The following is a 12,199-nucleotide window of genomic DNA, read 5'->3' as shown; positions in this document are numbered from 1 at the left end:
AATTCGCTGTTTGTAATTTTTGTAACCACAAATAACGCCTTTTTGGTGCTATCCAACCGTAACCCCCCCCCCTCCTCGCTGTTGGATGCCCCCCCTTGCAAAAAGTTCTGCGGACGCCCTTGTTGCCGCAGTATTCTGGACTATCTGAGCAAAATAGGTGCACTGCAGGGGAACAGGCGCCTCATGGTTGGACAACTAGTCCTCTTGACGCTCCATGGGCAAGTGCTGTCCTTTTGTAATCACCTAGCTCGTGCGCAGACGCTGCCTTTCTCTTTGTCGGAGATCGCCGCCGAGTCTGCTTCCTCAACAAGTTGCTGGGAAAGTTAACGGAAACTGCACCTTTCGCGCGCCCCAGCAAACCATAAAACATCTTGTGGATGTCCATTCAATGCAACTTCCCTGATATCCAATGTGCAGAGGATATTCGTGAACGCCCACGTTATGTCCACAGGATATTCAGGCGATGTCCCTATTGCCTCGGAATAGACATCCACAAATACTTTCGTCTGGATATCCACAGGATGTCCTTAAAATTCATGGAAACTTTCTGTGGACATTTCACAGATATCCGGACAACATCATATATATATATATATAATGTCCATTTGATACCATGTGGAGGCATTCTACGGACCTTATACTATTATTATATAACTATTTATATATTATTATTAGTGACATGAAACCATCCCCAATTTTTATTGCAAAGAAAAATGGTATTTATTTCAAAATCATTTCAATATCCACCAGATGAACCTTGCTGGAAGTTCAAGACCTAGAAAACATTAAAAAAATAAAAACAGCACAAGTTAAACGCTTGTTAAATAGCTATTATTGAAACAGCTGGTTACACCATTCTGCCTATTGAAAGAGTGACAGGCTAAAAGAAAATTGCAATCAACCGGGCGGGTCAAATACTTTACATACAAACTCACCATCAACAGGCGTGCATATATGAATCGTTTCTTAACTGTGCAGCTAAAATGAGACAAGAGAAAAAACACAGCAAAGATTTCGGCTTTTGAATAAAAACAGTGCCAAATAAACAATGTGATTCAACTTGAAGCCGTGAAAACTTAAGCAAAGAATAAATTTTAAATGTAATAAACCCACAAAAGATTTTAAATAAAAGTTATCATGAAGTTAAACAGAACACCAGAGAAAATAGGAGCTGCCAGAATACCTAAGAAGCAGGCCGGAAAAGCAAAGGTTTAGTCTACTATACTGCATGCTAAAATATTACGCAAAAGAAGGCACGTGCTTGGATTCATGTTCACGTCTTCTGTAAATTTGCTTCTGAGAAGTTGGGCCGCCAGTTGAAATCTTGTGTTCGATCCAGAAATCTTGTTTATTCAGCAGAAAGAGCGGCAGCAAACTTCGCAGCAGCGGCGGCAGAATATACATTTGAAGAAAGGGAAAAGGAACGAAATGCTAGGTACCCTTCTTGGAATGGCAGAATCTGGAGAAAACGCTAGTTGTCCTGCAAGAAAATGTCGTATATCTTGGTTAGCTTCAGCTTATTGCTGACATTATGATAGTTTCTTACCTGCTACTGGAGACGTTGATCAAGGGGCTGGGATGAAGTTTTTGTGATGTATTCACTGGCAGTCTCAGATGGAAAACTGGAAGAAAATACCAAGCAGTAATTTAGAGTCGCGAGTAGCATCACAATCGCAAAGAAGAAATACCTTGAACAGAGATAGAAGTATACGGCCGGGTCCTTGAAGTGAAGCCGATCGGTGATCTGAGAACCGTGTAGTGCAGCCGAAGACAGGAACCGAACACAGCCGTCGATTTCCCGTCTCTTGAGACGCGAAGTCCTTCGAGCAGTTCAGTACGAGACAATTGTGGTCACAACAGGCGAGCAAAGAGCGAGTGAGCGACCGAAAAGCGCGGGAACCACGGGAACCCAGCTCCCCGTCGGAGAGGGAGAGGATGGTTTCCTCCGGTCCTCCTCCTCCTCCACCGCCGCCGCTTTTGTCAGACGATACGCCAAGCAAGTACGGAGAAGCTGCGCTCGGGGGGGAAGGGGGGGGGGGGGGTTGTGGCGAATGCACGGCACTTGCTTCGCGCCCTCTACGACACCCCGGCATACAACCCCCCCCCCCCCCCCCCCCTCCTCGCCCACTCCATAGCAAGTGGAAAAAACGCGGCCGAGCTTTCTCGCGCAAACCCTGCCGCAGGCCAAAACGAAGAATCTGACGCCAAGCGCGCGCCGGCTCCCTCCTTCCCCCCGAGCACGGCTTTTGAAGCTCCTTTCATGGCGGCCGAGCTCGTGTGGGCCATTCAAAATGCAAAAAGAAAAAGTGCGCCCGGGGCTGGCGGTATCACATACCAGGATATCGGAAACGTAGTCGAGAGGCAGCGCTCGCGCCATTTTGACTTTGCAACTTCCACTGGTCTTCCGGCACCCTCCCTGCTCAATTTGGCCTCCAACTTGTCTCTCCCGTCCTAAAAAAGAACAAATCTCCCAAACTTTTCTCCTCTTTTCGTCCTATTTCACTCACGAGCGCTGCCTCAAAATTCTCGAATCAATGGCGCTCGCACTCCTCGAATTACCAGTATGTGCGAATCTGCAACTTGAACCCTGAGCAGCAGACGGGTTTTTGCCGCCAGCGCAGTGCCATGGATTCAATTGCTGACCTTGTCTCTGCACTAGAAAACGCGAAAGCTACCAAAAACCATGGCCTTTGTCGTCCTTTTGGACATTCGCAAAGCCTTCGACTGCTTACCCAACGAGGCTATTCACGATGCTGAAAAACGCTGCAAAATTACGCGGCCGTAACCCTCATCTCCACCGACGTTAAAGACTGGACGAGGCCCGCCACTCCATCGCGCAAGAACTAAACAAACAACACCCAGACGCGTGAGTTGCATCATGCAAAGCATCAAATTTGGGTGACAAGAGTCCTGCCTACTCAGCGGGCTCCATACTGGTTCCGTACTCATGCAGGCTGCGTACCAGTGCTCGGAGAAAATGATCAGCTTTCTCAATGTTTGCTCGTCTATTGGTGTCGTGGTGTAGTCGCCATCCCTCGGGGACTTTAGGCCGACTCGCTCTAATATTCTTCTCCCAGCAGCCGTGTCTCCTAGGCGCGTTAGCTGGGCTGTGCGTTGGGCCTCGCTGATCTCCGAGAGCGTATTATGAACTCCCAGAGATAGCAAGGCCGACGTCTTCGTGCCATTGAGGAGGCCCAGGGCTCCGGTGTATGCCTTCCGGATGGCCGCATCGATGCGCGCCTCTTCTCTGGCAGTCCACTTGTGGAAGGCGCCTACGTACGCCGTGTGGCTGATGGCGAAGGCCTGCAGCAGTCGTACGAGGCTAGCCTCTCTGGCGCCACGAGCTCTAGTCGCAATTCTTCTTACTAGCCTCGTGGCGATGCCAATCTTTGTTACCACTTGGTTGGCTGCCGTGCCGTTGGTGCGGTGGGCGTCAATGTGCATCCCCAACACCCGGATCTTGTCCACGTGAGGGATGGGCATGCCGTCCCCGGTGCTGATTGTAATGTTTCGTTCCGCCGCGGCCCGTGATCTCGCAAAGTGCCGGGAAGTGGCGAACTATGCCGCCGGTGTTGCAAGGGAGACGACTACGAGCCTGGAAGACGAAAACCAGCAACTCACCAGCTACAGGGAAATCCTCGAATGGTATCGCGAACGCCGCCGGGTATTCCCCCCACCACACCGAGATCTCACTCGGCGGGAGGGGGTACTACTCAGGCAGCTACAAACTGAAAACGTTCTCACCCCCGCGTTGGCAAAACACATGTGTCCGGAACTCTATGAAAACGACACGTGTAGCCTGTGCAACCTGGACAGGGCCACGCTGGCCCATGTGCTGTGGGGGTGTGGCAAAAGGGGGGCGACGGACAGCGTGCTGCCGCCGCCTGTGAAACACTGTGTGGGGTCGGGGCATCCCGAAGAACAATTACGGGCCGTCCGGCAGCTCGAGGCTGCGCTGGCCCTCCAAAAGCGAAAGGGGGACACTCCGAGTAGCAATAGGAGGCCGGCAACCTAGCCCCGAGGTCTAGGCCCGGGTGCCACCGAGGTAAAGGTGGTTGCTAGATAGGGTGAACCCCGCGCCCTGCGCGGCCGGTGGGAATCCCGCATGCTGGAACGAAATAAAGGTTATTCTCTCTCTCTCTCTCTCTCTCTCTCGGAGAAAATGAGAAAATCAACAGTCCCGCTTGTTCTTCATCCACATAAATCAAGCAGCCTAAAAAAAAGAATTCAATTCCCGAATCAAACAGAAAGGCAACCAGATTTCGCTCAAATTCCAAATCAAATAACTACCCGCTCTTCATTTAAAATATCAGTTAGAAACAGGCCAGAAAATATTTCGAAGCTTAAGGAAAGACGGGGATGAGGGGTGATTTGAACTAAGACACACTTTGTGTGGCTGGGGCCCCATATGTACACCGCGTTATGAATGCGAATTCTCAGTGTAAGGAAAAATGTAACTTTGTGGACATCCTAGCAATATCGCGTAATGATGTTATACTAACACACCTGCAGTGATATCGCATGGATGTCCGCAAGCAGATGATCTTGGGTGAAACATTGTATGGACATCACATGAATGTCCTGAAATGACATTGGATATTGTGACCATTTGTGGATATCCTATGGACTTTCGTGGTTTCCTGGCCTTCACGCGTAAGCCCGGTCGATCTCGGCGACTTTACGTTAATGATACCTATACGTCTTTGCAACGTCCTTTTCAAGAAAATGAAGTCCACATAACTTGCGCGTTTTGCTTAGCTCTTTGACCACGCGGGGAAATATGGATCCGATGGCGGCCCTAAAAAGTGACGCTTCTGGGTGTTGCTTAATTCTCTATCTGCTAGCTCGTACAGCCAGGTGCGGAGCACGTTGGCATTTCGGGAAGCCAGGCTCATCAAAGACGTTTTGACGGAGTCAACGAAATCCTCGATGAAAGCGGCACTGTTCAATAGCGTCACAAACTGAACGCACTGAAAGGGCAAGGTTCGTGACAGGGGTAAAAAACAAACGCAAACGAAAGGAAGAAACGTGGAGAAACGCAATTACTCAGCCTACTGGAGCACGCGTATATGCTCTTCTGGAGGAGTGGACTCAGGATAACCACTACAAGGGGCAACATTTTTTTTATTGCCTTCTGTTTATTGTAGCAGTTTGCTGCCATGAATGTACACAATTATCAGATGTGTGCGCCCACCCACGCTCGGAAAGAAAGCATAACTGAAACCGCTCGTGAGCGCCGGGATGTCAGCGCGCAAGAAAAGCTCGGTGCGCTTGAACCTAGGGCAGGCACAGAGAAGAGAGAGAGAGAGAGAGAGAGAGAGAGAGAAAACTTTATTATGAACAGATGGGTTAAGGAGACGGGGTGGCCACCAGGCTGGTGGCGACTAAAGCAGCTCGTTCAACCAAGAGCTCCTGGGTGGCCAGGTCGGAGCTGCCCAGCGCCTCCTCCCACTGCTCGCTGCTGGTGATTGGGGGGAAAGGGTCTTGAGGGCATTCCCACATGCAATGGGTGAGTGATGCATACGCACCACAAAGGGGACATTCGGGAGAGGGGAATTCTGACGGGCGAATGTGGTGGAGAAGGGATCTCGTTGGGAAGGCTCCCGTTTGAAGGAGTCTCCATGTTCGCACTTTATGTTGTGGAAGGGATGTATGGGATGGTGGGTAGATACGACGGGAGAGACGGTAGTGCTCTGTAATATCGTTAAAAGTGATCAGCTTGTCTCTGGTGGACCTGGCGCCGTGGTGGGGAAAGGGGCTCATGCCGGCCCGGTGTGTAAGCTCTCGGGCCGCCATGTGTGCCGCCTCATTCCCCTGTAGCCCTGCATGGGCAGGGGCCCAGACGAGTTCCACAGAGATAGTGGGTGGATTTTGTTGGAGAATTTGGAGCGCATCCGAGGCGATATTGCCTCGTGCAAAATTTAGAATGGCCAGTTTCGAATCTGAGATTATGATTCTAGGTTGTGGCCGACAAGTAAGAGCCAGAGCGATTGCCATCTCTTCCGCCTTAGCTGGTGAATCAGTGCGGATGGTGATTGCATTAACTGGGGGGGAGTGCGGGTGGTTGATAACTGCCACCGCGTAGGCATTTCGGTGCCTGTATTCTGCGGCATCTGCGTAGACGATATCGGGCCGGATGGGTAGCTGTCGGGCGAGGGCTCGAGCCCTTGAGAGTCGTCGTGGTGCGTTGTAAACCGGATGCATATGCCTGGGCAGAGGCCGAACGATAAGATGCTCTCGGACATCTGTCGGGATGGAACATTCCTCGTGCACCAGGTCTGAGACAGGGATATTCTGCGCCTTAAGTATTTCTCGACCTGGTGGTGAGCGCTCTAGGCGTTCCCGCTGTGAGGAGAGGTGCGCCTCGATGAGCTCCTCAGCAGTATTGTAGACCCCAAGATTATTAAGCCGGGCAGTGGAAGCATGCTGAGGTAGCTGCAGAGCCGCCCTATATGCTTTCCGAATGAGGCAGTTGATTTTAGTTAGCTCCGTTTTGCTAGCGCGAATGTAGGGCAAGGTATAGACGAGCCTACTAATGAAAAATGCCTGTACGAGGCTGAGTCTGTCTTTCTCGCCCAGACCTCGATTTCGATTGGACACCCTTCTGATGAGTGCTATCAGCTGGTCTACTTGGGCACTTAATTGCCTTATGAGTTCCGAATTGGTTCGATTCTGCTGAATAATGAGGCCTAACACCTTGAGTTTTGGTACCTGAGGAACGGGGTGACCTTGTACCAGAATTTCGAACTTAGAGGTTGCACAGGCTGTCTTTTTGGGAGGGAGAATGAGAAGCTCTGATTTCGTGGGAGAGCACACGAGGCCTGCCTTATTAGCCTCAGTTGAGACCACGTCTGCGCCAGCCTGAAGGGTGCTTGCGATGTGCGCGTCGCTACCCCCCGTGACCCAGAGCGTAATGTCGTCAGCATACAAACTAAAACGGAGATTTGGAATCTGTCTCAATTCGTGTGCTAGGCGAAGGAGAGCCAGATTGAAGAGGAGGGGTGAAATAACGGCTCCTTGAGGAGTGCCTCTGTTTGCTAGATTAAATGGACCATCTTCATTATGACCAATCCGTATTGTTGCGGTACGCGCCGTCAAAAATGCTTTGACGTAGTTATACGTTCTGTGTCCAGGATTAATAGATGCCAGGCCAGTAAGGATAGCAACGTGTGTCACTGTGTCGAAGGCCTTTTTTAGGTCTAAGGCCAGCAGTGCTGTAGTATCTACCTTGCTAGTCGGCTGGATGACCTCGTTCGATAACTGCAGCAAGATATCTTGAGTGGACAGTTTTGGGCGAAACCCCACCATTTCACACGGCAGCGCATTGGTTTGGTTTATATGTTGAGTAATGCGAGCTAATATGATATGCTCGAGCACTTTGCCAACACAGGACGTTAATGAAATCGGTCTAAGGTTTTCTAAGGCGATGGGCTTGCCTGGCTTCGGGATAAAAGAGATTTTTGCTGATTTCCATTCCTTAGGTAGTTCGCCCTTACGCCAATAGTAATTGTAGTAAGCTGTTAAGTCTGCGATAGATGAATCATCCAGATTGCGGAGCATCTTGTTAGTTATGGAATCCGGGCCCGGTGCTGAGCCAGGTCTAATGTTCTGGATAGCATTCCTAACTTCTGCCTCGGTGATGTCCTCATCTAGTGATGGATTTTCTGTGCCACGATAATCTGGGAGAGTTGTTTGTTCGCCCTCCGGAATATAAATTTTACGGAGCTTATTAATGAGATTTGTCACGGAGCCGGGAGTTTTGTGAATGAGCTTCTGGATGTGATGAAATTGATCTGTCTTATTTTGTAGGGGATTAAGAAGGTGTCGAAGAAGAACCCATGTTTTCTTCATACTGAGTGCTCCTTTTAGTTTATCACAGATATCATGCCATTGTTCTCGAGCTAGTTGCTTCGTGTATTGCTGTATCGTGATTTGTAAATCCGCAATCTTTCGGCGAAGGGTTCTGTTGTGCTTGTTTCGCCTCCACTGTTTTTGCATGCTGCGGTAGGCTTGCCAGAGGTGCTGGAGTCGTGAATCAACCCGGCAGGATGGTATTTCTGGGTCTACTCTGTTGCTGGCTGCATGGGTGTCTTGGATTATCTTTTGGGTCCAAGTCTCTATGTTTGCTGCTGTGGACACATCATCGTTAGCTTGCTGTGTTCTAATTTTGCGGAATTTATCCCAGTCTGTAATGTAGGCGTGTTTGGGTGGTGTTACTAGCTGCTGCGCGGTAGTAATCTCGGTCTGAATGATGAAGTGATCACTGCCTAATGTGTGCTCCGTGCATAACCAGTGTGCGTGTGTGATACCGGCTGTAAGCGTGAGATCTGGTGTAGTGTCACGCTGAACACTAGTGCCTATTCTAGTGGCCGTGTATGGGTCGGATTCAGTTGTGAGGTGGCACTTTTGAATTTGTTCCCACAGCAGTCTGCCCTTTTTTGTAGTGTACGAGTATCCCCAGGCAGTATGGGGGGCATTGAAGTCACCTACTACAATTATTGGATTGCCGTTTGCTTTCCTTTTAACTGCTGCAAAAAGAGAACCGAATCTGTGATGATGGGCTCGCGGGCTGCTGTAGATATTTAGGATGAAATAACTGGGGTCTGTCTTGCAGCGGGGAAATATCCTAACCAGATCGTGTGGAATCTCAAGTTCATCGAGCTGGATAATCTCTGCCGTAAGATTCCGTTGCACGAGCATGGCTGTAGGGGATGATTTAGAGCCCTGAAGGCCTTTATAGCCGGGCAATTTAACTTCTGTCCCCGCTTCTTGTATGGCGATTATGTCGGGAGCTCTAGTTTGGGATTGAATATGTAGCATTAGGGCATCTCGCTTGCGCTTGTATCCCCGGCAGTTCCACTGCCACACACGTAGCGTATTATTGGCTTTGGTTTGGGTCATGCGTTAAATCAAACATGGGTTGTGGTATTGCTTGAGGGGCTACCGAGACGCCCAAGGCTGTTGCCAGGTCCGCGATGGTTTTGTGCAATTAAGCACGTATCGACTCTATCGTGGCCTGCATGGTGGCCTGGTTCGTCAGAAGTGTCTGATGAAGGTGAATGTATTCGGCCTTTTGCTCGGCTAGAGCGCTTTGACATGCTCTTTCAACCGCGACCAGTCTGTCCTCTGTGGGCTCTGGTCCCTCGTCCGACGGCACTGCTGTCTGAATGGCCCTACGTTTGGGAGGAGGAGAGGATGGCTGGGAAGCGAGAGTAGGGGAGGGTTCCGATGACTGATGCGTAGCTTGCTTAAGAGCCTTGTTCTCCTGTCTAAGTTTTTCGTTTTCTTGGCGTAGCTGGGACAGCTCTCTACGTATAGTTTGCAGCTCTCGCAAAAAGGAGTCTGGGACTATTGGGATTGGGGAAGAAGTGGGTGTTTGCAGCGAGCAGTTTGAGGAGAAGCATGGGGAGCTCACCTTGGCTGTTTGGTTGACAGGTCGCTGTTCTTTATCTTGCTTTGTCTTTTGCACGCTGTGCTTGCCTGGCTCCCCTAAGTTGTGGAAGGGTGGCGTCGAATTGTGTCGTTTTCCGAGGAGACTGCCAGCCGAGGAGAGCGCAGCATTGATGGTTGCTTGGGCATAGGTGAGGGGCTTGCGTTGAGGCTGGAAGCGGCGCGGGCATTCCGGTGATCCGGTGTTATGGACACCCTCGCATACTATGCATTTAGGGACACATGGGTGATTGTCCGTTGGATTCGGTAGTCCGCACAGCGCGCATCGTGGAGGCGCTTGCGTTGTTGGGCAGACGTCCTGGCGATGGCCGGGACACCAGCATTTGGTGCAAGCTTCTGTCTTCCTTTTGAACGGTTTGCAGCGGTACGTTGCCGCTCGGTAGCGAACCCAAAATGGCACTCTTGTTCCGTCAAACAGGATCTGCACGATATTAGATGTGTTGAGCCTCCTCGCGTCTAGTATTCCAAGGTCTGGGTTGTAATGCGTTAGGCTGTGCACAATCTGTTCTGCTGTGTCAGTGCTGGGGACATCGAATATCACGCCGAGTGCGGTATTCGCCGGTGCGGAAACATGAGTTGCCACTGGGTATTGCTGCCCGTTGAGCTCCAGGTAGGAAATACTGGTGTATTTCTTGGCTCGATCTTCATCGGGAGTGCTGACGACGATGAAGTTTGCCCTCGGGTGGATGCGTACTTGATCCTGATCGTTGGCGTTCAGGCCTGCAAACTTCGTAATCAGGTCCGCAAGCGTGGCGATTGAAACCGATACTAGGGCTAGCCCGCCTCGTGGCCTAAGCACAATCTTAATGTCTGAGTCCGGCAGCGGAGTAATAGGGGGCTTACTTGGTCCTTGCTTGCGGTGCTTGCGCTGTGGCTTGTCTTCGGTGGAAGTGGCCGCCGCGTAACTGCCGTTGGTGATTCCGCCTGGGCTGGCTCGGGCTTGTTGCTTGCGTCGTATATTAGCCCATCCCGGTTGCTGTAGCTCCGCTGGGTCGATGTCGACACCTTCAACGATGCTTTCCATGTGAGATGTTGCTGGCTGGCTGGGCGCGCGGCGTGCGCTCACTTCGGGTTGCTAGGCCTGAGTAGGCCTAGCAGACACTTTCAACGTGGTCGCAGAATTTCTCATCATAGGTAATGTCCAGACGAGGTAAATAGCTAAAATGTGGCATCCACACGTGTCGGGGAACTTGCCGGTTCTGCTGGAGCCAGGCTGAAGGCGGAGGAACCAGCTGGTCCGACGTTGAAGGCGAAAAATCGGGGAACCGATGTGAAGAGCGTTCGAACTCGGTAGCCCCCTAGCGGCCTTTCTCCGGCACAGAGAAGAATAATCAGCGCCACACGAGAACGTCGATCGACTTGCCGGAGCGCGCGTGCAACGCTGTGCAAACGCAGCGCGCGCGAGAGAGAGAGAAAAAAAAAATGGCAGAAAAATATAACAAAACTACGTGGCGTAAAACGTTACGTAAGGTTGGTGGTCACGTGATTTTTTTTCCCTGTTGAACTCCTTCGCCCTCATGCAAATGCCGGCCCTCCCGTAGCGTTCCGCCCCGGCATCTCGGGTTGTGACCAGCTCTGGCTGTGTACTCGAGAAATAACTGTTCTCGGAAGTTGCTCAACGTTGTTGCCGCGCTATTCCAGTTCGCGATTAATTTGAACCGGGCCTATTATGCAAGAAGATGTACGTACGCCCAGTGATTTTTAGCGGGGGGCTAAAATACCAATAAGAACGCGAGCATTTTCAATGAATTTTCACGTAGCAGTAGCTGTCAAGTGGGCCCACGATTTCGCTTGCCATGCCAATCGCGCAAATTTGTTGCAGCACGAAAGGTATTTCCTGATAGCCGTGCGCAGCAATTGCATGCTTTCTTTATGAAAAACGTCCGCTTATCTTTTGTAGTTTCAAAGAAATCAATTTGTTCCGCCGGTTAAAGCTAACCCGAAATCCTGGATAAATGGGAAGTTTTGTATTGACATTCGAATTGCATGTTTTCTGGTTATATTGTTAGCATTAAGAATTTGTTTTTGTTCACTAGTCTGTTTTGTTTTAATAATAGTTCTTTAGCATGAGGAGCTATATATACGGTTAAAACCGATTATAACGAACCCGGGTAGACCGAATTACGCTATATATTGGAGAAAAGCAAATATGTCACGAAAATGCATGCGAAGCATATTCCTTATAACGAAGCTCACATCGGATATATCGAACTCGGCGCGCCTACAATTGCCAGCGAAATGCGTTGTCTCGGAGCGGCGATTGGGGTGCTGATTGACCATGATTGAGATGTTGGGCCTCGCATAGACCGACGTGGCTCCCGACACCTTCCGTAACTGTTTCAATGCACGGAATTTACGACGGAGCCCATCCAGCCAGCGAGTCCGGACACAGACGGCATCAGCGGCGAACTGCACGAAGAACTCGCCAACGTTCCAGATGCTGTGCCCAAAGCAGTGTCGCCAGAGAATTTCCTGGGTGTTGACGACGATGTTCCTGTCAGTGTGAGCCCCTCGAGCGCACACACCGTCGCTGATGTCATGGCAGCTGGTGCTGCTGAAAGCACCGAAGAGACTGAGGATGTCACAATGCAAAGCCTTCCGATGCTTTATGAAGCGCTTTTGGCAGCCGATGTTCTCCGCCAATATTGTTTCGATATTGAAGGACACTTACTTGAACTGGTGCAAACGATGTCTCGTGTAGAGAATGCGGTGCTAGTTGGTGCTGCCAAAACGAAAGCGAAAACAAAAA

The 12,199-nt window shown here is 50.4% G+C and overlaps 1 long non-coding RNA gene across 1 annotated transcript; it reads right to left on the bottom strand.

The window, feature by feature from the left end:
• Nucleotides 1-685: 685 nt before the first annotated feature.
• Nucleotides 686-1,949, bottom strand: LOC144166978 (uncharacterized). Its single transcript, XR_013321801.1, has 3 exons — nucleotides 1,689-1,949; nucleotides 1,547-1,622; nucleotides 686-1,480 (listed from the first exon to the last, which is right to left on the bottom strand). It is a non-coding gene; the product is annotated as an uncharacterized LOC144166978 (long non-coding RNA).
• Between the last annotated feature and the right edge of the window lie 10,250 nt (nucleotides 1,950-12,199).

Source organism: Haemaphysalis longicornis, unplaced genomic scaffold (assembly GCF_048455015.1).
Source record: "Haemaphysalis longicornis isolate Haplotype H1 unplaced genomic scaffold, Haemaphysalis longicornis Haplotype H1 scaffold_2, whole genome shotgun sequence".
Classification (NCBI taxonomy): Eukaryota; Metazoa; Arthropoda; class Arachnida; order Ixodida; family Ixodidae; genus Haemaphysalis; species Haemaphysalis longicornis.
Note: the sequence above shows the minus strand (reverse complement) of the source record. Positions and strands in the feature narration are given on the sequence as shown.